Raw genomic sequence first — 27,152 nt, 5'->3', positions numbered from 1 at the left:
AGCCACTCCAGACGAAGACATTGTTCTTTCTAGTAAACATTCAAATTTAATGATTCCGTGTACTCCTTAAAATAAATATCATAACAGTTCCGTTAATTGTCCTCACTTTGGTCAGGTAACACGCCTGGTATGCTACGATTCTTTATTTGCTCATCTCTGTATGTGATGTGATGTAATGCAGTATACAAACGAGATCTCATTGGCCACTTCTGTAAGAAAATATAAAATAATAAAATATTATATATTCATGCATGTCAAACTTTAAACAATAGCATACAAAAACTGTTTACAAGGCTCTACAAGAAAAAATAATGTACATTTGCTAGAATACAATTGTATGGGTGCCAAAAATTAAACCTTGGTTGGGAGCATGCTTTCACTTATATTATTTTCATTGATTGAAATTAAAATTGTGGGTGCATCAGCACTTGGGTTACGTGCACCCATCACATTAGATGGTATCAGTCTATTTATTAATCAACATCTGTCTCAGAGGACTAAAACATCTGGTAACGGTTCTGAATGTTTAATGACTTTCTTCAAATTTTCGTAGAATTTGTTTGGTTGAGTTGGTGTTTTAAGTCCACTTTATGCACAGTAAGGCTAATCGGGACTGGACCTACAGTTTAAAGTGGGATCCGAACCCCTATGTGCCTCCACCGGGGTATCAAACACAGGATACCTTGATTACAAGGCGACGATGCTACCACTGCGCCATCGGGAAGGCCCCAAAAGTTTCGTAGAAGAAAGATGAAGTATTGCAGAATTGTGGATATGATTGCTACAGTAAATTTGAACCTTGGCGAAAGTAATTACCACCGTTTGAAGTTCCAAAAAGTGCAATTGATCGGTGAAAAAAATATGTAAAAACTACCTTATGCAAGCATCTGTACTTTCCATTGACAATACATTTTGGTTCATAGAAGGAATCGAAAGGATCACAGAATGGCGCAAATGATTGTGAAAGAAAATTTGAAGCTATCTGAAAGTAATTAGCACTGTTTGCAGTTTCCAAAAGTGCTTTTTAGAAACCCACTTGCAGTCCGTAACCAAGACGACAGTAATGAATGGTAGGTTGGAAAAGAAGAAATAAGAGTATACAGACATGAAAAAAGAACATTCTTAAGCAAACATGCAGCAAGTAATCACTAAAACTCCTAAGCATGTGTTAGCAGACATAAATAGAAATCAAACCATGAGAAAAAATGCCTGTGCACTATGATGAAATCGGAAATAAACAATCAGAACTTGAGTCAAATCTTATTTATGTTAAAAGCTGAGGTTGTAATGGGGCACTCAACACACATATGGATAAAACACAGGGTAACACACAACCCTACAAAAGATTATACTGGTCATAGGTTCACACCGAATGTAGTTACCGGGGTGTGGAAATGGAGTCAAGTTTTGGGTGCCTTCTCAAAAAGTCACCCCTTTCTTAATTTTTATACCTAGTTTCATATTGTTCTCTACCTCTTGAACATAACAGGTAGTGTCACATGTACTAGCATTTTCATTAACTGGGCCTGTTAAGTAAAGTTATTGTTAACGAATGTTAACCCTAGGACGCATACCCAAAAATATTTACTACTTTACATAGGTGGGGTCTGGTAGACCCCATCAGAATATATCAGTAAAAGTAATTACAAAAACATATTTTGTCTACTACAAGATAAGGAAATCACATACTAATGTCATTTTGAGATATCCACACGTATTTTATCACATCCTTTACAAACTAACTAACTCTCTGGCATCACAAAACCTGAAGGTTTATCGCCGAAGCAACATAAAACCTCCACCTCTCTCTGTCTTGCGCACTCCCAAACCAATTATTACTATCCACACCAAGTTCTAACAGATCTATTCAAACATTTACCTCCCATCCTTTTACAAACAAACAACAAGATTTGTGCAATATAATATTTCATCACATATTTCTTCCGTAATGAAATACTCCCATGGGTCCTTTGACGTGGTAGTTATAGTTCCTGGTGCAGGTCCAGGGGCATTGTGAAGCACATTGGGTTGACGAGTTTGTGCAATAGGTTTAGGAAGGGTAGACCACATTGTACCACCTCTTTTGGTCAAAATAGTTGAAGCAGCCGCTTCCGAATCCGAAGAAAATGTTTCAATCTCACTACTGTCTAATTCACTTTCAGCTGAACTCGATGTTTCGGAGCACATGTCCTGGGTGTTTTCGAAGCATCCTTCTGCATCACTGCCCTGAATACTTTCTTCAGAGGATAAAACTCCATCTTCAGCAAGCCACTCGGAGACAAATTCACTAAAATTACCATCTTCTGGATTCACAGAACGCTCATTCTTCCTTTTCTTAGAACTCATTCTCACTGGTTGAAACAAATACCTTGAAAAAAGCTCCAAATCTCTAAATCACACTCATAGGATGCAACACTAACACAAACCTGCCATGATTCAAGTATCCTATGCATCATTGATATTACATACATAACTTATTTTTCAGCAAGAAAGGTGACAAGTTGTAAATAATATTGGTGATGCACAGCAAAAGTACTACCGGAAGAAACATGACAAATAGTATGTATTTCTTCTTCTGACAGTAATGCGGCCAAATAGGAGTATATCGCTTTATAGACGAATATTATGAACTAGATTTGAAGCTAATTCATTAGCGCATCTATGAAGCACCTGTAAAACTACGATGCTAGAGTTGAACGAGAGCAAAATGCATTGCTATGACAGAACTAGTGCCTAACATTACAAAAAATGTATTATTTCTTGTTGGGGTCGTACAAAATAACAAAATTCACAAAAATTGTTATTGGTACGGGGCTATAATTTTGTACGTTATAAGAACACATTCAGATGTAAGATGTCACAAACACTGAAGAACTGATGCGCATTTATTGTATCAGAAGGTGCTTTAATATACTACGTGGGGTCTGAGAGACCCCACATATGCGTTCTAGGGTTAAGTAACTTTGACCAGAACTAGTATTTTAACCCTCCCGACACAGTGAGGTGGCAACTTTGATCAATGTTGCAGCATGGGGGTTCAAGTGTGGACCTAAAGATGCATGATGAGGTAAGAGAGAGAGGAATGTTGCAACCTCACTTACAAATATCCAGAACCGGTTATCTTCCATTACACCTACACATTTTCAAGAAATAATGGGTTAATAACGTGGTACAGGACTGGTGTAATCTGAGCTGTTCTCAAGACATTTACAGTCACTGGAATTACTGCTGTTGCTCTATAGATTAATCTTCAGACTTTCTTAAATGTTTACATTCATATTCATTGCTATTTTAAAGTAAAATGACTCTCATAAGTACCACAGGAAAATAAGAAGGTTTTGGGAATGCTGGAAATGAGTTCGGAACAAATCTTAAGTTCAAAGGAAGTAATGTCAACATTTTAAGGATGTACAAAGCATTAATTTACTATTAATTACTCATGAAAAGCAGTTTGTGCATGTAAAGAGTGTTCGTATATCATGCTGTCCGAAGCATCATTTCACATGGAAAATTATGTTTACACATAACATGAAGGAACGCATGTAAATTCTATGGAAATCAAACCTAACAATCATAACCTACTTAAAAAGTATAAATACTAACACCATAAAAAAGTAGTCAGAAAACCTGTTCAGTATGAGTATAAACATGAATAGAATTTGGTTTATGTAGAAAACAAGTGTAGGCATTATATCAAAATTATACAATTAATACCTGAGCCAACATCAAAGAAAAGAGTATTCAAATGTTGAATCAAAGAGTTGCATATTTTGTGGTACTTGCACCTTTCAAATAGTAATGCAGTAACTACAAGTTATTCTGTTCTGTAAGACTAGAGCTATCAGATTACACTGTTCTGCACACATCTTGTTACAGAAATGAAAGCACACATTCTTTACTAATCTGAGGATGCTGAACACGGAAATGACATTAAAAAAAGTTTGATTGGCTGTCGTTTTGGCGTAACGGAGGGGTATGAGGGGAACATTCAAGTGACCCAGCTCAACTTGAGTATATATGGCAACACTGCTGATGGTCTGGCATGTCACATTCCAGTACACCACACCATCCTTTGCTGTTTCAGATCCCCTCAACATTGGCCAGTTTGCATTCAGCTGTGCAACGTTTCCATAGTATTGTTAGATTTCGTATCTATTCACTTATATACAGCAGTGTGGCAACACTGGTGGCCATTTGGCAACGTAGCATCCCAACAACAGCACTACATTCTGACATGTCATGTAGTCAGGGAAGTATTTCACCACCTTTGGCTACTAGCGAATCCCACACGATAACTAACTACTCCCTCTGTCCCATAATTATTGTCCGGTACACTTTTATTTGGTGTCCGATAATAATTGTCCGATATGCAAACTGTGACATTGGTGTATACAGAAGAAGAAAATGAAACACGGGAATGAGTCATACAACGTTATTACTCAAGGATCAGTACAAATTGGCCGATCAAGTATCCAAAAGAACATAAATAAAAAGTTACCATTTTGGCATACCGGACTATAATGATGGGACACAGGGAGTAATTAACTCTGTAGCCTTCTTAAACCCGAAAGTTTATGGCTGCAGCAACACAAGCCTTCCATCTGTTCATGTCCTGGGCAAGATCAATCCAATCTTTTCCATCCATACCGATTTCCATTAGGTCCATCTCAACATTATCCCTCCATATTTGAATTGGCCTTTCTACAGGTTTCTTACCAACAGGTTTCCCAACAAGAATCCTGTAAACCACAAGATAACACAGGCCAAATTAAATAACCTAATCAGGGACTTAGAACTCCCCAAAAATAAAGCTGAATTGTTGGCCTTAACCCTCCATCATCTGCATCCTCATAGTAGCACGAATGTCCCGAACGTGGCACTCAGTGCCACCCTATCAAGACCAACGTTATCTACAGGAATTATTGATGCAAATTGATGTTCAATTACACTAGCACTTACTGGAAATCGGGTGAAATATTCATGAGCGCAAACATGTCCATTTCAGACATTTTTATTAGCTATTAAAAGAAACAAAGTAAAAAAAATGAAAGTGTCTCATAGAATTACAAGCTTTGGCTCTTGAAGCAAATGAACCAAAATAAACTGCTCGCCATTAAAAATGCAACAAGAAGGAGTAATCGGAATTGGACGAAATGTGCAGTGTGTAGAGGAGAGGTGCAGAAGGAAAGGATTAGGTTTTCAAGGACATCATGCGTCATGTGCGCCTGCCACGCCATCTGGTAAGTGGTACCTGTAGCAGGTCAGAGAGGTGCAGAAAAGCAGTGAAAGTGCATGGTTGTGAGTGTAGTGTGTTAAAATCGGTCAGCAATGCCACGTCGTCGAATACGGCAGCGATTCCAGCAGGTTTCCCAGTTCGATCGCTGCCGAATTGTTGCGTACCGTGAATGCGGGTTATCCTACCATGAGATCGGTGCCCATGTAGGATGGAATGCATCCACAGTGATCCGTGTATGGAACCAGTGGGTCCAGGAAGGCACTGTAGAGCGACATAGAGGTTCACAACGTCCACGTCAGACAACGGAACGAGAGGACAGACATCCGATACGCATGGCCCTTACAGACAGAACAGCCACGTTAACGAGGATTGCGCATGAAGTACGGGATGTTTTACAACGTCCAGTGTCCCCACGAACCGTGCTTCATCGTTTGGCGAACCGGGGAATTTTTTCCCGGCGCCCACTGTTGCAGATTCCTCTGACGCTAGAGCATAGGCGTTTGCGTCTGAGATGGTGCCAAGACCGTCGTGCATAAATGGCAGAGTGGAATGCTGTAGTGTTTTCTGATGAATCCCGCTTCTGTATACAACATCATGATGGACGTACACGCATGTGGCGGCACCGTGGCACTAGGCTTCATGACGCCTGCATCATGCATCATCACACAGGGCCTTCATTGGGTATCATGGTATGGGGTGCCATCGCCATAGGTGTTCGTTCGCGTCTCGTACGCATTCAAGGGACATTGAACAGCCAACGGTACATCACACAGGTTCTCACCCCTGTTGCTGTCCCATTAATCCATGCACTGCATAATGCCACTTTTCAACAGGATAACGCGTGCCCCCATGTTGCAAGGAATGTCCTCGCATTTATGGAAGCTAACCACGTGCCCCTGCTTCCTTGGCCAGCACGTTCGCCTGATATGTCGCCAATTGAACATGTCTGGTCCATGGTGGGTCGCTGGCTGGCCCAACTCAGGTTTCCGGCATGTAATGTTCAAGACCTCTGGCACCGTGTGGAAGCCGCTTGGGACGCCATACCGCAAGCAGACATCGATAGACTCATTCTGTCCATGCCTCGCCGTGTTGCAGCAGTTATTGCCGCCCGTGGAGGCTGTACACGCTACTAGCTCCTTGGGGTTATGCAACCATGTTCTACGTGTCACATGTCACACCACCGAGCTCTAACTGTAATCATTTTCTTATCTTATTATGAACTACATATTTGCCAAGTTTCGTGTTTCTATCTCATTTCCTTCTGGTTGTTGCAATTTTAATGGCGAGCAGTGTATTATTCTAAAAATAATTGGAACTCTGCCATATAATGAAGGAACTAAAATATGACCCCACTTTCACAATTTTCAATGTATTTTTCAAAAGGAACTGAAATCGTACAACTTATATGGGGTTAGAAACAGGGTTGGCCCAGGGGGGCCCAGCCCAGTTTTCCCCACGTGGGTTTTTTCAGAAAAACCCACCTTGAAACACCCACCAAAAAACCCACTCAAAATGTGTTTTTTTTTGGGTTTTTTTCAGAAAATGTTGTAAATTATTGCTTTGAGGTTCTAGAAGTGTCAACAGTTTGAGAAAACTTTTAAAATAAAGGCTTAGCCAAGCTTATAATACGCAAAATAATTAATGTGGTACAAGTCACAGTGGGTTTTTTCAGGATATTTTTTTCAAATCATGCTAGAAATAGCCTTTTAACAAGAATATATCCAAGAAACGAAAAATCAAAAGGATCTGAAATATTTAGATAAAACATTGAACAAACAAAGCATATAATTTGAAATGTGGTAGCACTTTAGATATCAGTCACTTCCGTATGTGGGCAAGCCACATAGTTTCACCAGTGACGATCAACTTTTACAATAAATTTTTCCATATATAAGACATTACAAAGGAGAGTTGAGTACATTTTATTGAAATGTTGTGAAAGTATTTGGTCTAGGAATTAATTTGTGCGGTTGTTACGCACACATTGAAGCTGTAGTTCAAACACAAAATACATAAATACCTTAAGAAAAATATTGTCCATCGCGAGCCACCACTTTCGCCCATCTGTCAGGCAAGTTACGGATTCCGTGGCGAAAGAAGTCCTCATCCTTTGAAGCGATCCAGTCAGAGACCCATTTTTCGATATCTTCTGAAGAAGTGAACCGCTGTCCAATCAAATCGTTATTCATGCAATCGAACAAGTAGTAGTCCGAAGGAGCAAAGTCTGGTGAATACAGCGGTTCTAAATAGGTTTTGACCGGTTTTGCGACATGTGGGCAAGCGTTATCATGTTGAAAAATAAGTTTATCATGTCTGTTCTCCCATTCTGGTCGTTTCCTGGCCAGAGCTTGCTTCAAACGCATTAATTGTCGTCGATAACGTTCTCCATTAATAGTTTCACCCGGTTGCAGCAGCTCATAGTACACCACACCTTTCATATCCCACCATATGCACAGCATAACCCTTGCACAGTGAATATCTCGTTTCGGTTGTGATGGACCTGGTTCACCTGGCTTCACCCAGGCCTTTTTTCGTTTCGGGTTCTCGTAATGGATCCACTTTTCATCGCCAGTAACAATGTGATGCAAAAACCCCTTTCTTTTCTGTCTTTGAAGCAGCAATTTGCAAATGGTTTTTCGTCTTTCAACGTCTCTGTCTTTCAATTCATGTGGAACCCAATGTGACATCTTTTGAATCATTCCCATGGCTTTGAGGCAGTTGGAAACTGTTGTTTGATCAACGCCTAATGCTTCTGCAAGTTCTTCCTGCGTTTGACACGAATCCTGATCGAGCAATGCTCTCAATTCTTCGTCTTCAAATTTGTTTGGCTGTCCAGGTCGCTCTTGGTCTTCCAGGCCGAAATCACCACTTCTAAACCGTGCAAACCACTTCTGACACGTTCGCTCAGCTAGCGCATGGTCACCATACACTTCCACCAAAATACGATGACTTTCGGTAGCACTTTTCTGCATGTTAAAGTAATGAAGCAGAACACCCCGCAAAAACACTTTATCTGGCACGAACTGCGCCATGTTCAGTTGACTACAAAATGCTGTTGTTGACGCGTCATTCAACTGCCCTATACTACGAACGATGCGTGCTGACAGGAGTTTTCAACGCATGTGTGGCTACACGGAAATGTGAGACGATACGCTTGTTACGCCATCTCTTGTCCAGGTGCACAAATTAATTCCTAGACCAAATAGAATAAAGTTAACTGTGGTATAATTAAATCAAACTCTTTTCAAATGATTCATTTCATTTCTCAAAATTTAGTGTGTGTGCAAGTGTTTTGAATTCTTTCCAATGCCTCGCACCGAGACAGTGACCCCTCCCTCCCTCCAGTTCAGTGCATTGATTGAACGTAATGGGTTGCTTGCCCTGTGGTTAGGAGCTCTATACCCAAGAAGTCAAGCACTCTCATAATCTACCACAATTTATTTTCTTTTTTTTTCTTAAAAATAGGGGTTGTGGGGTACTCAAATAAATACAATGCAATATACTTTCATATTTTGACCATTTTTGACATTTTCAAACCTTTTTAGAGACTACAATTTCAAGCTTTGTTCATAAAACTTTCAGGAGCATTGTGACGATACTTGCACTGTAAATTCACAATAAAATTATTGAAACATAATGCACCATTTAGGAGGAGCATGGGTGGGGTGGATGGGCAAAGAAAGACAAGTCATCTATTTAGTGACCATGATAACATGTTTCTGCAGCTAGAAAACTTGACAGACTGGAATGCTATTGCATGTGAGTGAAATTGAACAATGTGTTCAATTTGTCACCATGTTTAAAGATGGTGGACGAGAGACTGATTTATATGCCTTGTGAGAGCTTTAAGTTATGCTAATATTTGAGGTTAGATTTTCGTAGATTAAGAAAACCAAGTACGCTAGGACATTACTTGAGCTTGAAGTTTTTAATAAAAACTCTGTAATATAGTGTGTGGTTTAGGAAGGGAGGGGGAAAGTCACCAATTTTGAGACGACGATATCTGTATCAAATTTAGAGTTTTTAAGCTGAAATTCATGTAGCAAATAGGTACACATTTTTCATATTCTGAGGTAGCTCCAAATTCTGATGTCACTTTCAAATATCTGCGTAAACTACATTTTTGGACATTAAGAAAAGAGACTTAAATATTTTAGGGCATTTCTTAAACTATGGTGTGACACAAATATTTTTTAACATATAGTCCATATGTATGTTGGGATCCAAATGAGGGTCACTAATGTTTTGTCCATGGGAACTGTTAGTTTCATAGCAACGAGATATTTTGGAGGATGGATACGGTATTCCATTTGGATGAAATCAGTCAAGACAAATATGTCAGCCTTATAATTTTGGCACGGTTAATACACGGAGGAGATATTTAAACTTGAAACATCCACAAAAATAATGGGAAAACAAAGTTGTGAACAAACTGCATTGAAGAAGATTTTAAAATGTGTGTGCAGCTACGATATGTTGCAGTAGTTGAGGTAAAGGTAAAGTTCCCCATGCATATAGCACCGTGCCATGAAGGCACATTCAGGGGATATAGTGGTAGGGCCCGACATACTCTTGATCTCGGCCATTTTGGAGGTGATGTGATCACAACCAAACTCCAGCTCCCTTCACCACCCCGGGTCCATTAATTTGAGGCTGGGTGAGTTCCAGAACTGCTTTATGCAGGGACAAGACCGGAAAAATTCCGACCTTAGATCACCTACACCAATATTCGAACCCGGGTCTTCTGCATGGTAGTCAGCCAGCCTGTCGACTTATTTTACATTTGTAATAAAAGTAATAACCATAAACAGTAGTATCCCCCTTTTTCTCTCCATTTTCTGTCTTTTCTCTATTCTCATTGGGATAAACACAAACATCCACGTCCGAACCAGGATTCAAACCTTGGACCCATGGCATTGCAACAAGCTGTGCTAACCACTCTGCCACGGAGGTTGACTAAACCACCACAGCTATCAAGTATTAATATAGTATTGATTGCAAATGCGCAACACTGGGAACTGATCATAGATCTATTAACTGTTACGCCATCCAGCAAGAGTAGAATCAAACTATTGGTCAAATTTTTCAGAACATAATATTTTGGATAATTTAATCATTTGTCCCACACTTTGGCTGTGCGGTCATACTTTGAACTCTGGGGCGTGGGACGTGTGCAGGTTTGAGTCTCCTGAGATTTAGGCCTGTGTATGAGACTCGTGAACACTCACCATCATGATTAAATTGGGGAGCTACGAATGAGTAGCGTAGCTCCATCATGAAAACCTACGACGACGACTGGGGATTCGTCCTGCTGACCATACGTCATCCCGTAACTGGTTGAATGATGTCCCACCTCAGAGTACGATCAGGTGGGAGCGCGGCCAACAGTCAGTAGGTAGGAATGGGCCCTCAATGGGCTGTTGCGGCACAGGTTATGTATGATTTTGGTTTACTCATTTCAAGGTGTGAGACCTTGATCGTCAATTCTTAACTATGTTAACAGAAAATATTAAATAGTTTTTGACTCAGTGAACTAAAACAATACAAATTGAATGTTCCAATATATTACTATCAGGAAGAAATGTATTTCATTTTAAAAATATATATATTTATAAACATAACCTAAAAAAATGGGTTTTATTGGGTTTTATCTGAAAAACTCACCCGTGTTGGGTTTTTTTTTTAAAAAAATGGGCAACATGCCAACCCTGGTTAGGAAGGAACTAGTTCTTCCAAAATTCTCAGTTCTCTCTTACTGACTTGCAGAGAAAGCAATCAAATGTAGAAAACACAACTAAAAGAAACTTAAAAAATATTTTTAAAATGTTCAAATCTCAATATGTTTCTCTTACTCTTACGAGATATACATAAGAAAAGACATACTGACCGAAATAAACTGAACCGAATGTCGTAACTTTTCAATATCGTTATTTTGACAACTCTGACATTTTGTATGGGTACTGCAATGGTCTCTGCATACAAATAATTTGCATTCCGAACACATGCCGATGTTTTATTATTCTTATTTCCACAAAATTCATGGCTGGCATGCTATGATTCAAGGTAAAAAGTGCTCTCGCGCGCAGTACTGAGTGCGGTCACTTCACAAGCGTGTAAGCAACTGAAAGAACGCTAGAAAAAAGGTGCGAACGTCTCGATGTTTTTGTGGGAGTAGTGTAGATAAGTTACCTAGTGCTGTCCTGACCATTATTGCGCTGGTAAGGAAAAGATTTCCAAATTTTAAAAAAGGGGTTATGGAGGATTAAAGCTGCAACAATGGAATCACCTGGTGGATGATGTGAAGGTACTACTCCCTACAGACAAAGAATTTCTTCCAGTTTTCGAAACAAAAGGGGACCTAACTGTACACCATGACAAAGGCTTCTTTGCATCGATGAACATATCACATAAGACCGACGACTGGAGACTTATTGATTTCTCCAAGTTCTCTCTTAAAGCAGTTTTGCTGCACAACAGTAATGTTCTAAAGTTTTGCTGCACAACAGTAATGTTCTAACTTCAATTCCTGTTGTCCATGCAGTTGACATTAAGGAAACTTATGAAAAAAAAATATTTCGTGATGGTGAGTGAACTGCATTTCGACAAGTGTGTCATAGTTTTCTGGGGAATAGGAGAGCAAAGAAATATGAACAACTCGTGGAGAATCTTCTGACGTCTTACGAGAAGACTAGGTTGGAATTCAACATTCATAATATTACTTAATTACTTTTTTCTTAGTGCTTTGCTGTTAGTGGTTTTTACTGTTCAGGGGATCTATTTCAGTAAAGAAAGGGTATTTTATCCTACACAACAGAAAAACATTCTTTTCGTGAATTCACCATTTATTTCAAGGTCTTGGTGGAGATGAAGGGGGTATCCGCTGTGTTTAAAGTGGAGGAAACAGAGTTACGCTTTCCCCCAGGTAAAATAATTATTGTCATAAAGCATCATCAGAACTAAGTTAATTTGCATACACACTTAATCTGTCTTTCAAGGCACCTCTTATCTATGTTTTCACGATATTATTTCAAAATTTGAATTGTATTAATTCTTCCCAGATATATTGGCAGCAGGGGGGGGGGGGACATGTGTGCCTCCCCCTCCGGGCCTCCTTATGCGGGCGATCTTAATATATTTATCTAGTTATGCCCACATTGGTTATGATTAATTGTTATGTAACATAAATTATGCTTATCTTTTTAAACAAGAGCCAATGTATTGCTTATGGGTAACATGAATTATGCCGTAACTTCAAATTGAAAGCCAATCTTAGAAAATGAAGTGCATATTCGTGTTCAGGAGGTCAATTTCAGTAAGAAACAGCTAATGTCCTTTCTGCAACAGATAAAAAGTTTAAACTTTGTAGAACAGTGTTATCAGTCTGAATCATGAGAACATCAATGAACATCATGCTGTGACACTACGGTGGCCTTATCACGACTCTAGCAGTAGTGTTTAAAACCTCATTTGCAGTTCTTGCATTCCATAATTTTGCAGTTGATGTTGTTATTTATATTCTTTATTACACGATTCCAATGTATAACAATAATATGTTTATTTTTACAGTGCTGTCAAAAATGCCAAAGTTAAAGCATTTGTCTACATAAAAACACTCGTGCAAGAAATATTTCTACATGTACATAACAGTTCTGAATGTTGAATAATTTTCACAAGTTTTATTGTAGTATTAGGAAATGCTTTACCGAAAACAATTATGGAAGCAAGTTTCAAGTTTGGAGGAACAGGGATCCCACATGAATTGCCATTCTTAACTTTTCCAGAATCATCATTTTCTTTTCAGGGCATTTGATGCATAGTTCAATTACTATTTTAAATTCATTATAAAATGGCCTGCTCCATTTGTCCTCATATCTATACCATCCTAGTCTTCTTTATTATTATTAAAGGGACAGTTTAATTGGAACCCTATCAGTATCAGCCAATGTAAGCATGTATTGGCGTATTGATTTATCAATAAAATTATTTTATTATAAAACATACGGTGAGTCACATAATTATTCGGACAGATAAGGTTTCTGAATATTTACTGACGTAGTCGTGATATAATACGATGATAAATGTTTAATATTTATTTAACAAATAAAATTCAATATGAGCACACTGTTAATTATCTTCAATTATGTTTAATATAATATATTAGTAAAATATTTTCATTAAACAAAACAAACATTTTTTGTGGGTTAAACAAAATTATTCGGATACATGGAAGGAGAAACAGGAAAACACGCTTGAAAAGCAACGAACAGAAATGTCAGTGTCTGGTAGGCATCCCTTTCATTTTTAACACCTCGGATAAACGATTTGGCATACTTTCTACCAATTTTCTGGTGTACACTGGCGATATGTTGGCCCATTCATATTGAAGTCTCTCCTTGAGGTCTGCCTTCGAGGTTATAGGTATTTTCCTCACTTCTTTTTCAAACTTACACCAGAGGTGCTCAATGACGTTCAAGTCTGGAGACTGCGGTGGAGGATGGAGCACTTTTGGGCAGTTGTACAATAACCATTCTTGTACTACGCGGGAAGTGTTCTTCGGGTCATTATCTTGATAAAACATAAAGTTACAGAGAATGCCAATCATTTCAGCACTAGTCTTTAGATTTGACTTCAGAATGTCAAGGTAACGGTACCTGTCCATTGTCTTTCGATGAAAGCCAATTTACCAACGCCTTGGGTCGACATGCAACCCCAAACCATTACGTGACCACCCCCGTGCTTCACTGTTGCTTGCAAATTTTTCCCTCGGAGCTCCTCATTTGGTTTACGCCACACTGTTACCCTCCCATCTGACTCACAAATATTGAATTTACTCTCGTCAGTGAAAATTACCCGATTCCACCATGTCTGATCCTTTCCTAAGTGTTCCTTTGCGAACACCAGTCTTTTTGTCCTGTTTGACTTACTTACAAATGGCTTTCTCCTGGCTACACGGCCATGATAGTTTGCCCTTCTGAGCACTCTTCGTATAGTTTCAGGATGACTATGCTTTCCACACTCCTCAGCTACCTCAGCACACACCATTGGAGCACTCATCTTTGTTTTTTTTTTAATTTTCCTCACGATTACAGTCTCTTCTCTGGGGGAAAAAATTCTTGGTCTCCCTGTATGACCGTGGGACTCGATCCTGTCTTCATCTTTAAATCGCTTAATAATATCTGCAACTGTACTTTTTTTCATTTTCAACATTGAGGCTATTGCACGGTAAGTTTTACCCCTAGCGTGGTGCCATATCACTAACTGACGTTGTTCAAATGAACTTTCCTTTCATCTTCGCCCCATTTCTACATAGAAAATGTTCTTATATCACAACTTTGTTAAACAAAACGCGATCGTAATTGCTACAGAAACCTACAGGAAACCAGAGTTAATATATATGAACAGAGTATGAATCAATTCGTAAATCGAAATTGTCACTGTATCGCAAACTTACGTTAACATTTACTATGTGTCCGAATAATTTCGTGGCACTATTTTTGCAACGGTAGGGATTCATCCTTCGTTATATTGTTGCTGATGTTCGTTTTTTAACTTTTTATCGTCCAATGTTGTGCTAAACATGACATTTTTTAAACGAAAATCAACTTCAACGCTGTACACAGATTTCACTCCCTTCCCGCTCTTAAACGTTAGAAATTTACTGTGTGTCCGAATAATTATGTGACTCACTGTAAACTAAACGTTGTACTTGGTACAGAGTCTGATGAAGACCTTGCTAGAAGGTTGAAACGTTACGTTTAGTTTATGTTCTATAATAAAATAAATTTCTGCCTTGGTCAGCATATTGAGTTTTTCATATCATGGAAACAAGGCTTAATGGTGTTATATAAAATTATTGGTAGATTTATCAATCAGATATAGCTATTTATAAATAGCTAGTGATCTTGAGAGACATTTTGTTATTATTTATATGAAATAAAACATAATTCATGTCACACTTTTGTAAAGAAAATGTCTGAGTACACTATACATTTCATTTCCAAAGTGAAAGCCATTACAGTAACAAGGTTACATACATTAATTAAGGAAGTGAAAAAATTATTCATGGTCTTCAAGGAGCATTTGCAATTTTATACTAAGCCTGTAAAATATCTGTTACCAGTAAATTTTATATCAGTAGTTTATACATATCAGCAAACACTTCATATCACATCATCCCTAATTATTATTACTTTCTGATACCACTAACAAAAATATTCCAGAATAAAATTAAAAAGATTATATGTTTTTCTGGGAATTAAACATCACTTCAAATTGCATTATAGTTCATAAAATAAATGTTGAAACAAGTCACATGCAGAATCTAAATATCTTTGCACTTATGCACACAATATAAATTAAGGCTACAACTACAGGGAGGTTATTGCAGCATGCCACCGCAATAGCGTCGGCCGCTTGCCGGCCCAGTCATGCAACAGGTGCCGGCAAATTGCGTAACAGATAGCCCGTTACACAAACAGCTTGTTTTGTAATGTTTCCACTTTTCACAATTATAGTTACAATTACAACTTAAATAAGCACGTACCTTGTCGTAAGGATGCTGGAAAAGGTGTCCTCTAAAATACAAATATTTCTGGCACTTTATTTTTGACATGTAATCTTTCTTAGACACCGCGAGAGCGTCGGCTGCTTACCGGCCTTGTCATGCATCAGGTGCCGCCAAATTGCGTAACAGATAGTCCGTAACAGAAACTGCTTGTTTTGTAATGTTTCCACTTTTCACAATTACAGTTACAATTACAACCTTATTTCAGACATCTAATCTTTCTTAGACATCTCTACTTTATCCTCGGTTGACAGAAAGGGAAGACAGCATCGCGGCGCATAAAGCAAACCGAAAGTGTAAAATTATATTTAAAACTAATAATAATGATGATCACTAACCTAAGGAAAATTCAGGTGATGCAAAATTCTTGTATACGATTTGCATTGAACATAAGGAAATATGAACATATCCTGCCTCATTTGAACACAAAGAAAATATTAACAATGGACAGAAGAAGGCATCTGCACTATATCACCTTCATAAACAAAATTTTGAAAGTAAGTAAACCAGATTATCTATTTAGAAAAGTTAAAGTAGGCACTCAAATACACTCACACTTCACGCGAGGGCATAACAAACTTTTTACATATCATCACAGTACCGCCTCCTTCAAATCATCATTCTCGGTAAATGCAGTTTCAACCTGGAATAAATTGCCCATAACAATAACTAACCAATCAACACTGCATGCTCTTAAATCCACAGCAAAGGACTATCTACTATGTAAACAGTTTGAATCTAGAAGCACACACGAATAAAAATACATCCCACAATGTATTAATGTCAATGTAAGAATTTGATATTACTTCATGTCAAATATTTCTATTCTTGCACCATCAAACATTACCAAATATGCATTTATGTGTACATGTGTGTGTGCCTATATATATATATATACTTAAAATTGTATTTAGAATTTAGTTTTATGTATTTTTTTCTTTTTGTGTATACATATACTCATTAATTGTATCTTTACAGTTCTTATTTGATTTGCACTATTATTTGTATTATTATTATTATTATTATTATTGTTTTTCTTTCTTTTTTTCTTATTGGATATATATACCGTTTGTAACTGTAGACTGTATTCTGACAAGGGTTAGGTGGGAGAACAGCGTACGCTGAACCTCGCCCGCTCAATAAAGATATATTATTATTATTATTATAACCTTCTGTGTTATAAATGATGTTGAAAATGACCTCCTTCAACACCAATACATTTCCGGCATCTGCGTATGAAATTCCTCTGAACATCCATAAGCTCCTCAGGTGTGATTCTGGCAATTTCTCTTCTTATATTTTCTTTTAAATCCTCTATTGTACGCGGGTTATTCTGATACACTTTGTTTTTTAATGTTCCCCATAAATAATAATCACAAGGAGTAAGATCGGGGCTACGAGAGGGCCACAACTCAGTACTGATAATTCTGTCCTCAAAAATATCGGCAATAAAATTAAGTGATTCATAAGCAGTGTGAGCAGTAGCAGAGTCCTGCTGAAAAAATGACTGCTGGCATTCAATGTCCGTTAATTGTTCGAAAAAAGGTTGTAGTATGTCTCTTCGATACCTTTCACCATTGATAGTACCTTCATAAAAAATAGGCCCTATTATTCTGTGCGCATTCAAACCACACCACACACCAATTTTTGCAGGATGGAGCGGAACTTCATGCACAAGGTCAGGTTTTTCTGCGCTCCAATAGCGATTGTTTTGTGAAATAACTCGGCCATTCAATTCGAACCAAGCTTCGTCTGAAAATATGATTAATTCTGGATTTACTCTGCCAGCAACAATATTATCCAGCATCCAGTTACAGAATCGAACTCTAGTCGCGTGATCGCGCGGTTGCAATTCATGAACCACTGTAATTTTGTAGGGTTTTAATCTAAGTAATTTAGTGGCATTTCGTGCTGAGGATTTTGAAATGCCTGTTTCCTGAGCAAGCCGACGGAGGGATTTTTTTGGAGTATGTTCAAGTCGTTCACCAATTTCGTCTAGCTTTTCTTCCGTAAGAACACGTCGTCTGGAAACACGTTTCTTAGGTTCAAGAGATCCTGTCTCTCGTAATCTTTTAACGAGGTTGTAAACAGTATGTCTGTCCGGAACAGGATTGCCAGGAAATTTTCTTGCGAATCGCCTGACTACTTTTCTGCAAGAGTTCGTTTTCACGTAAGTATCGTACATAAAAACTCTTTGTTCAAGGCTATATTTGTTTGGCGGCATAACTAATGAATGAATAACAATTAACACACGATAAAGCACTAGCACTTAATAGCACACCAATAACACAGTATAAACAACACGAGTACTGATAAACGCAAACCGAAGTGAACACGTCTAAACAACTGGTAGCCGACAGCTGTCGCATTCGCGTAGTATCGAGAGGCTTCTCGCGGCTTACCACTACTCCGATAAGCCGCTGACGCTCTTGCGACATCTGAGGAATTTCGCTTCTAGCGTCGGCTCTATAGACACTGGATGGACCAAATTTTGAGGGAAGCACAACAAAAGACTACTCTATGAGGATATGTAATGCTCCTGCCGCAACTTTGAAAAAAAAAAAATATGGAAATTACGACGTTCAGAAATTTTGCGTAATTACGGGGAAAATAGAACTTTGGGATTTGGCCCCCGTTTCCCCCTGGACTCACAATTGTCGGAATTTACATAAAATGTTGCTTTTTGTTCATTCTTACATTTAGAATTTAAATTTCTTAAAAGGATGCAGTTGTTGAGCAGTTATAGCCTTTTATATTCAGTTTATCCCATAGTAGCAAAAGGGGAAAAGTGCTTATTTCAAATGGCGCTCTCAGAAAGAAAAACGCACACAGTGTATGATCGCTACTTTACTTCAAAAATATTCACACGTTAAAATTAAGTGACACTGTTAAATAATTCGTTTATCTGCGCTTTCGTTTTGCATAATAATGTATACGTAACCTCCCCCCTCGAAAATCTTGGGCACGCCACTGACTCTAGTGTTCAAAAGGATTAATCTTGTGTTATCTGCAAAATAAGAGTCACGGTTTTGTTTATTCGAAGGCAAGACAAGAATGAAAAATTGAATCCTTTATGTTGGATGAGTCATTGCTGTCAGAAGCGATATGGGAGGAAATAAAGTGCCAGAAATATTTGTATTTTAGAGGACACCTTTTCCAGCATCCTTGCGGCAAGGTACGTGCTTATTTAAGTTGTAATTGTAACTATAATTGTGAAAAGTGGAAACATTACAAAACAAGCGGTTTGTGTAACGGGCTATCTGTTACGCAATTTGCCGGCACCTGTTGCATGACTGGGCCGGCAAGCGGCCGACGCTATTGCGGTGGCATGCTGCAATAACCTCCCTGTATATTCACCAGGTGGTTAAAATAGCATGTAGAGCTATTTTCACCCGGTGCTGAGAATAGAATATGTGGCTATTTTCACCAGCCAAATAATTACCTGAATCATACCATAACATTGTATTTTATCTTATATTATTATATTTATTGGCAGTGTTGCTGAACTTACTGCTGAGAAGTTATTTCAAATTAAAAATTGGCGTGACTACTTCTCTCACCAGGTACTGAGATTGGCAGAAAGTGCTGAAGACCATAAATTACATGATCAGGTGTTAGGAAGTATTTATTGAAGCAATGTTAATGCTAATAGCCCTAAACCTGACCTGCCTAACCTAACAAGGAAAGAATGTAGGAATATATTACCACTTCACACTTGTCATACGACATATTAGAAGCACCAGTCCATATAGAACACCTTGCGGCAGGGCTTGAAAAATCTTCTTTAGAGCTAGGCGCCAAGAAACCACCTAGCAATTGTGCATACTATAATAAGCTCAGCCGGCCCCTTGACAGACTGGTTAGCACATTGTGTCACGATGTCAGGGGTCCCGGGTTTGAATCCTGGCCTGGGCATGGATGTTTGTCAGTGTTCATTCATCAATTTCATATCATCACTCATCACCATCTTCGCAAATTAGCCAAAAGTGGCACAAAAAGTGAACTAAAATAAAGCACATTAATCAATCTATATGAAGCTGAGCATCACCGTATTCAAAACATCGCTAAATCTTGTGAGAAAGCAGGGGGGTTGGGGGACAAAGAGTAAGAAATTGTTACTGATTCTATGGAATGTTCACAACGTTAACCAGAAAAATCGGCACAAGTTCCTTTTGTTTCATTGTGATTTCATCATGCTAAGAATGCAATTTTAACATGGTTCGATTTTGATTTACTTATGTTAACACATACTGCGGAGTTTTAGCGATTACTCAAGCTCTTGTTCAATATATGTCTTCGTGGTTAGGTTAGGCAGGCTATGTTTGGTTTTCTTAGCATTAAAATTAAGTCCCTAAATGAATTCCACTAAGGTTCCGATTTACATCTACATTAATTCCCACTAGTCTACGATGATTACAGTCGCTTGACAATGGAAAATACATTGTCCATGGGAAGTGTGCATGCTTGAGTACGGTAATTTTTTCCATTTTCCATTGCACCAATCTGAAAGGCATTCCACCCCACGTGCATCATGAAACCCAGGCTTTACTCTAGGATAGTAGCTAGCCTCAAAGCAAGTGCCTAAACGTCATATAGATGGAAGCACGTGATTGGTTACCTGTTTCGACAAGGTGTGTTTCAACTTGTGGCACCTCGTGGTGTGGCTGCATGACAGGAAAAAAGAGGGTAAAACTTCGATAGCGTCCCAACGGATTTCTTCATTTTTACACAAGAAACTACTTACCGAAATTAGTTTCTGTAGCATTTAGAAGTTCGTGTAGGTATTTTCTTTCATCGAGAAAAACCGATGTTGTCCGTATATGCTAAATTGAACGTAATTAGTGCTAATGGAACCTAACCTAACAGGCCTAACCTAACCTCGTAAGCATACCTCGTCCCCGTGATGGTTCATGGGGCTATCGTGATTTTTTGGGGTAATGTAAATGGTTTTTGGGGCTACCCATGGATGGTTTTTGGGGCTAACGTCCAAGGTTTGTGGGGCTAACTTCAATGGTATAATAATTACTCTTTATGTCAAAAATTGAACTTCTTTTCATGAAAAAAAGCAAAATACCACCTTGAAGAATCTTTTGCAATGCAGAATAGGTAAGTACGAATGTTCAAAATAACGAAATAAACGAGTGAGAGGTGTTGGGAGGCTATCAAAGTTTTACCAAAAAGAGAAAGGGTGGCGGTAACAGATTTTGGTATCTCCATAAACAGTGACAAGTGACTGCCACAATAAAAATTCAAGCAAGTGATAAAGATGGGGGGAAATATTTACGTGAATAAATGTTGATCACAGAAGTATATTTTATTGTAGCTTGTGATCATAGCAAGTAGTTTTACAGTGATGTTTACAGTAGATTTCAATGTATACATGTACCTTCACGTAGTATTCATGATCGTTTGTGGCTAGGAGGACTATTCCACTTTTTCCGGCTGTATTGCACGTTCAAATTTACAAACTCTGTACTGCAGAATGTGCACAGTAAACGTCTGCCAAAGTATAGGATTTCTCGCATTTTACATACGCAGTTTGAGTCTATTACTTCCCACTTTACATTTATTTAGTTTTGAAATTCTGAAGTGATACAATACCGGTTGCGGATGGCAGCCATTACTCTGCTGCGTGTGGGTTTAGTCCACTTTTACTCGCCAGTCTCTGAGGGTAAAGTGGCCCAAGTTCCATTTGTTTTATTGCGATTTCATCATGCTACGAATGCAATTTTTACATGGTTCGATTTCGATGTATGTCTGTTAACACATACTGCGGAGTTTTAGCGATTACTTAAGATGTTGTTCCATATATGCTTTTGTGGTTAGGTTAGGCAGGTTAGGTGTGGTTCCCTTAGCATTAACATAAAGTCCCTAAATGCATTATACTAAGGTTCCGATTTACTTCTACATTCATTCCCATGCTTCTACGATATTTACTGTCGCTTCTCGACTGAGAATATCTTGTCCATGAGAAGTGCGTAAGGTAAATTTTCAAGTTGTTTTTTCAACATAAATAACTTTTTCAAGTCCAAACATTGCTCATTACTTTAAGGAAGGTTCAAATTTCGTGTGACAATGATTTCCAAAATTCCACAATAATTAGTCTTTCTGCTAGGAGAAATCGTAAAACAATCTGAACCGTTACCGGTTAAATTGACCCTGCTTTTACTCCCAGCTTACCCGGCGTTTCTATTGGTGCAACAGATAAACAGCCGATTCGTGGATTAACTCCGAGTTTACTCTTACTCGCAAGTAAATCGACGTTGGTGCAAACAGGCATGAGTCACTAACGTGTGGGTTAGGAGATACAAACAGAAATCAAACCAAGTAGAAAATGTGTGTGCACCATGATCATTTTGGAATTAAACGATTTGAATTTGAGTCTTGTTAACCTTTGACACACGGCAATATGGTTCAAATAGATGATGCATGTAGTTGTAATCTGTAATGTCTAAGGCTGATATCATCCAATGAAATGATATATACCATTCTGTGCTACTCTTGTCATAAGTCTATGCATGCAAAATATATTACAATATTACAAGGACGGTTCAATTATTCCACGAGGGTATTTCTAAAGTTGGTTAATTAGCAAATTGACACTTTGGTGTAACGCTGGAAATAATTCAAATTAAATACGCTCCAACATCAAAATTGGTGGAAAATTTTTTGCACATTTTCGCAGTTGAAGAAAACTCATGCCTTAATCCAGAACATTTCAGTTTTCAAATAATTTGTGAATATGTGTACGTGAACCAAGCAGTCCGTTGATTGGTTTCATATCTATGCATATACGTAGATATCAAACACTGAACTAGTAAGCTTCCATGTGAGGTTTTAATTGCACGGTAACAGTTTCATAGATCAGACACATAAAAATCGCATATTTTGTGTTTCGCATGGTTCGTACTTACCAATTGTGTATTGCGGAACATAGTTCAAGGTGCCATTATGCTTTTTACACGAAAACAAACACAATTTTTCACATTCTGAGTGCTTTTGTTTATTCCTTTCTTGGCTTCCAGAACACACAATATGGTGGGCAAATCTTGAATCATGTTGTGGGTATGCAGTGTTTCAATCTTCTGCACCAAAAAATACCTACTATCGTGTTTGTCACAGGTAGAAATTGTACATTATGCATGGGTAGCTGATGTATAGCCTGGGTGGCTGACGGATAGCCCCACGAACCATACACTGATAGCCCCACAAACCATTCACGGATAGCCCAACGAACCATTCACAGATAGCCCCACGAACCATTATGCACGGCAGCCGACCGATAGCCCCACAAACCATTCACGGATAGCCCCACGAACCATTTCCATAAGGTTAGGTTAGGTTTGGTTACGTTAGGCAATAGTAGTAAAAAAAAGGGGGGGTTGAAACACTGACAGGGGCTTACGTCATCAAACGTACGCAGCATCCGGTTGTCGTAAGACAAGCAAGTGAAAGCAATGGCAATTTTGCGTCGGTGAGATATCTCTCTTAAAAATACATCATTTCCCGGTCTCGACGAACGTTGTAAACCTTGGAGAAACTCATTTCCGTAAGTAGTTTCTTGTGTAAAATTGAAGAAATGTGTCTCCGATGTATGAAACTGTTACCAACTGGATTTGCGGTAAAATAGAATTAACAGTTTTCATGTGTGTAGAACTAAAACAATAATTGGTATGACTTAAGATGACCGGACCCCTTTTCGATTTGTTTCATATTTGGCATACTTACTAATTGAGGCCTGCTAATGACGAATCTGAAGTTAAAATTTGTTTCAAACGTCTAGAAATTGCAAAATAATTGCGAACCATTGACGCTAGCCCCACGAACAATTGACGTGTGGTTAGGTTTAGTTTCGGTTAGGTTAAGCAAACATAGTTAAAATTTGGTGTCGTGGTAGTATCAGGAATATATATATTGGCTTGTGAAACAAAAAATTTCGCGAAAATCGACGATTTCCATTCCGAAAACTAGTGCCTGATTATCGTTTATTTTGCAATTTCTAGACGTTTCCGACAACTTTTAACTTCAGATTCGTGATTAGGAGGCCTCAATTAGTAAGTATGCCAAATATGAAGAAAATCGGAGAGGGGTCCGGTCATCTTAAGTCGTTCCCAATACTTTAACAACTTACCTAAAAATATATTTTTTTAAATTTTACTTTGTGTGTGATTTTAAGTGTGCTGGTGACGACAGATTATGACGGAGTATGTGATAACGCTTTCTTCCCACTTGCTTACTCTGCTCGACTGATTGGCATTCACCACTCCCTTACAATTTTTTGGCCAGTACTTTGACCAAAACCAGTTCATGGCGATTTGCTCGATTCGCGTCTTCTCTGGCGTCACAGGCACGAAGCAAGAGGGAGGGCTAAGGGGATTGAAGCCCCCCAGAAATCTTTAGTGTATATTAGAGCAACCAGCTTGTATTTTTATATTCTACAAATTAATCTAAAGAATACAATGGGTGCGTTCCGAAAGTCTTAACGAAACGAACGCATTCAACGAAAATAACTGGGCTCGTGAATCTGGTGAAACCAGTTATTTTACAGACTTATGGGACACGCTAGGCGAAAGCGCAGGCGCAGCGTTTTGTTTAGAGAAAGTTTTCGCATGGCGTCAGCGGAAGGGATGTCCTTATGGCAAAAATAAACTCTTATTATGGCCACTGTTACTCATTTTAATCACATTCTAAGAACGGTCAAGGCATACTTATCTTGTGCATGTTGCTTCATATCGCTATCTGTTAAAATTATAATACATTTTCCGAACTAGTGCAGTTTGAATCCATCAGCACGCGCTTTGTCTGCATGGAGCAGACGATTTTCACGGAACAAACCAGCATCCTGGCCCGTGCGTTTGGTGAATCTCGTTCTTGCACGAAACGCACGGAATGCGACTTTTGGGACAGCATAATGAAACTCACGAAACGCACGGAAGCACTTATGGAACGGCCAGTTACCATAACTCGTTTAACGCGTTAAACTCGTGCGACTTTCGGAACGGGCCCATTGATACACAGCTTCCAAAATTTATAGTTTTCTTTATGAGAGGTCACCCAATATAAACTTTATGAGTAAAATTTGTCCCTAACATTTATAGTCTTTTTTTGAACGGAATGTGTAAAAGTTAATAACTGTGAATTTCAGTGCACTAACTATACAAAATGTAAGGAAAATAATGCCACTCATACGGTGTATAGAATAGCAAAGAATAACAATAAATTTGGATTAAAAATTGGTTTATTTTTAATTTATTTTGAAAATGATAATTATAAGGATGGTAATAAATTTTTATTGTCATTATTATTTCAACTAATCAAGTTTTATCAATGGCCTGCCCCTCTACAAATATTTCTGCTGATAAGGGATGAGCTCCCCCGAAATAAAATCCTGTCTTCGGGCCTGCTGGTGAAAAATTTTGTCACTGTTTGTTCACATTTTTCTCGGTTCTAGTAAAATTGGATAGCACTATGATTTTGTATAAAATAATAATACTAACAAACAAATAGAGAGAGAGATCAAATGATTCGACAAAATCCGAGTTGGACGTTCTTTTCTATCTTCTAGAGGGACCAAGGCGTCATATTAATTTTTATGCGTGTTTGCGAGCTGTATTTTTAAGCTTTAATTTATTTCAAGCACTCCGTTTCATAACAGGTGTGTACTCGTTTTTCAGTGTGTTCTCATTGGTCAACTGAGCATTCGAGTCCTCGACAAGTGAAAAAAAGCAACGGGTGGGGGTGGGATGGGGGTGGGGGTGGGGAGATACTCAACGAGTGGCTGCCTCTTTGGAAAACTAGTAGCATTTAGGATATTAGGATACATTTTCCCCCTCCCGAAGATGAAAACAGCCTGATGTTCGTCGTATTATTGCAAATGATAATTCTTTGATGATGTCGACCAACTCCTGACAGTCTTGTGTACAGTTGGGTGCATAAATATTACCAAACAAATTGCCCATGACTATGTTTATTGTCATTGTTTTATGCAACGAGTGCATCGGAATCGAAACAAAACGGTCAATAAACGGCTGACAGCCTCTGCACCAGCATACGTTAAGATCCAATCCTTAAAAACGTGTAGGCTGCAAGATAGCAATATTTGCACATCCCACTGTACATTGTGATGCTCTGTTTTATCCAAGCTCTGTTAAATCGTAAATCGACATTATATTGTGAGCTTAAACATCAATGCTGCATGAAGGCTCCATCAGAATACATAACATTAAAAATTATAGATACTCGAGTTTGGACTCCAATTAAAAATTAACCAGTAGACCTACACAAATACGAGTTACATGAAAATTTAGCTTATTTAATTCTGCGATAATCTATGCTAACCAATTTTTTTGGAGTGTACCATATATTTTTTATCGTCGTGAAATCAAAAAAGGCTTTGCAAACGATCGCTCTTTTTGAAATTCTATAAATCAAAAAGGGTTGTCCGATCGTGATGAAATTTTAGTGTGGTGCAGGCACAAAGGTTTTAAACACAAATTTTAATTTTCAAATTTTTATAATTCGTTAAAAAACCGTTATCATCAATTTTGTGAAACAACTTTTTCTTCTTTGTGGTCGGCTAAGAGATTTACATCGAAAATTTGCCCTGATATACATAGCTCATATAACAGCATTACATATGTGTGTTCAGTTCAAAATATTCATTTGCAACTGTGAAAATAAAATAAAATATCAATATGATACGAAATTTAGACACGTGGACTATTATACAAAGCAATCATAATTAAGAGAATCTTCAGTCAACAAAAGCACATTCTCTTCAATCACGCTCGTGCCTTAAAAAGCTACCTAAAATAAACAGTAGACTATCTAGTGTGCTTCTTCTCTTTCCTGCCTTCAGTTGATAGTGCGCTCCTCAATTCTGATTGCCAGGCGAATGTAGTTGTGGGTGTTTTTTAAGGATGGTTTCTTTTTCTTATTTGCGGGCGACCCCTCCAATCTTTCCCCAGGCCGGTGACCTACCTCATTTTGTCAAGTAATGCTTGTTAGGAGCATAGTAGCAAGGGCTCTACTCACCTTCACTGGATGAAGAACTCTCCATTCTGAACTTCTGGAATCAACAGTTCTGTTGCTCTGGTCTTCCATATTCAAATTCGTCTCATTATCCAGAATTCTGGTTAAATACTGAATATATGCTGTAGCTAAGAGCAGAATATCCAATTTGGATAGTTTAGTGCCTACAGGAACGGCTGGTAAAGATCGTTGAAGGTCTAGAAAAGCACATTGCAAACTTTTCACTCGATTTCTTTCCCTAGCTGCGTTATGACACGATTTATCTGAAACAAGAAACATAGAAAGTATAATTATGCATATCAAATAATAGAAGTTCAAATA

At 38.3% G+C, this 27,152-nt stretch overlaps 1 long non-coding RNA gene across 2 annotated transcripts; it reads right to left on the bottom strand.

The window, feature by feature from the left end:
• Positions 1-27: 27 nt before the first annotated feature.
• LOC146004963 (uncharacterized) lies at positions 28-26,946 on the bottom strand. 2 transcript variants are annotated; one of them, XR_014443975.1, is made up of 2 exons: positions 26,835-26,946; positions 28-209 (listed from the first exon to the last, which is right to left on the bottom strand). It is a non-coding gene; the product is annotated as an uncharacterized LOC146004963 (long non-coding RNA). The 2 variants fall into 2 exon arrangements; XR_014443976.1 differs by lacking the exon at positions 26,835-26,946 and adding an exon at positions 23,932-24,074.
• Between the last annotated feature and the right edge of the window lie 206 nt (positions 26,947-27,152).

The sequence above is a fragment of the Lepisma saccharinum genome, chromosome 22 (genome assembly GCF_977018435.1).
Source record: "Lepisma saccharinum chromosome 22, izLepSacc3.1, whole genome shotgun sequence".
NCBI lineage: Eukaryota > Metazoa > Arthropoda > Insecta > Zygentoma > Lepismatidae > Lepisma > Lepisma saccharinum.
This window is presented reverse-complemented; position numbering and strand designations above follow the sequence as displayed.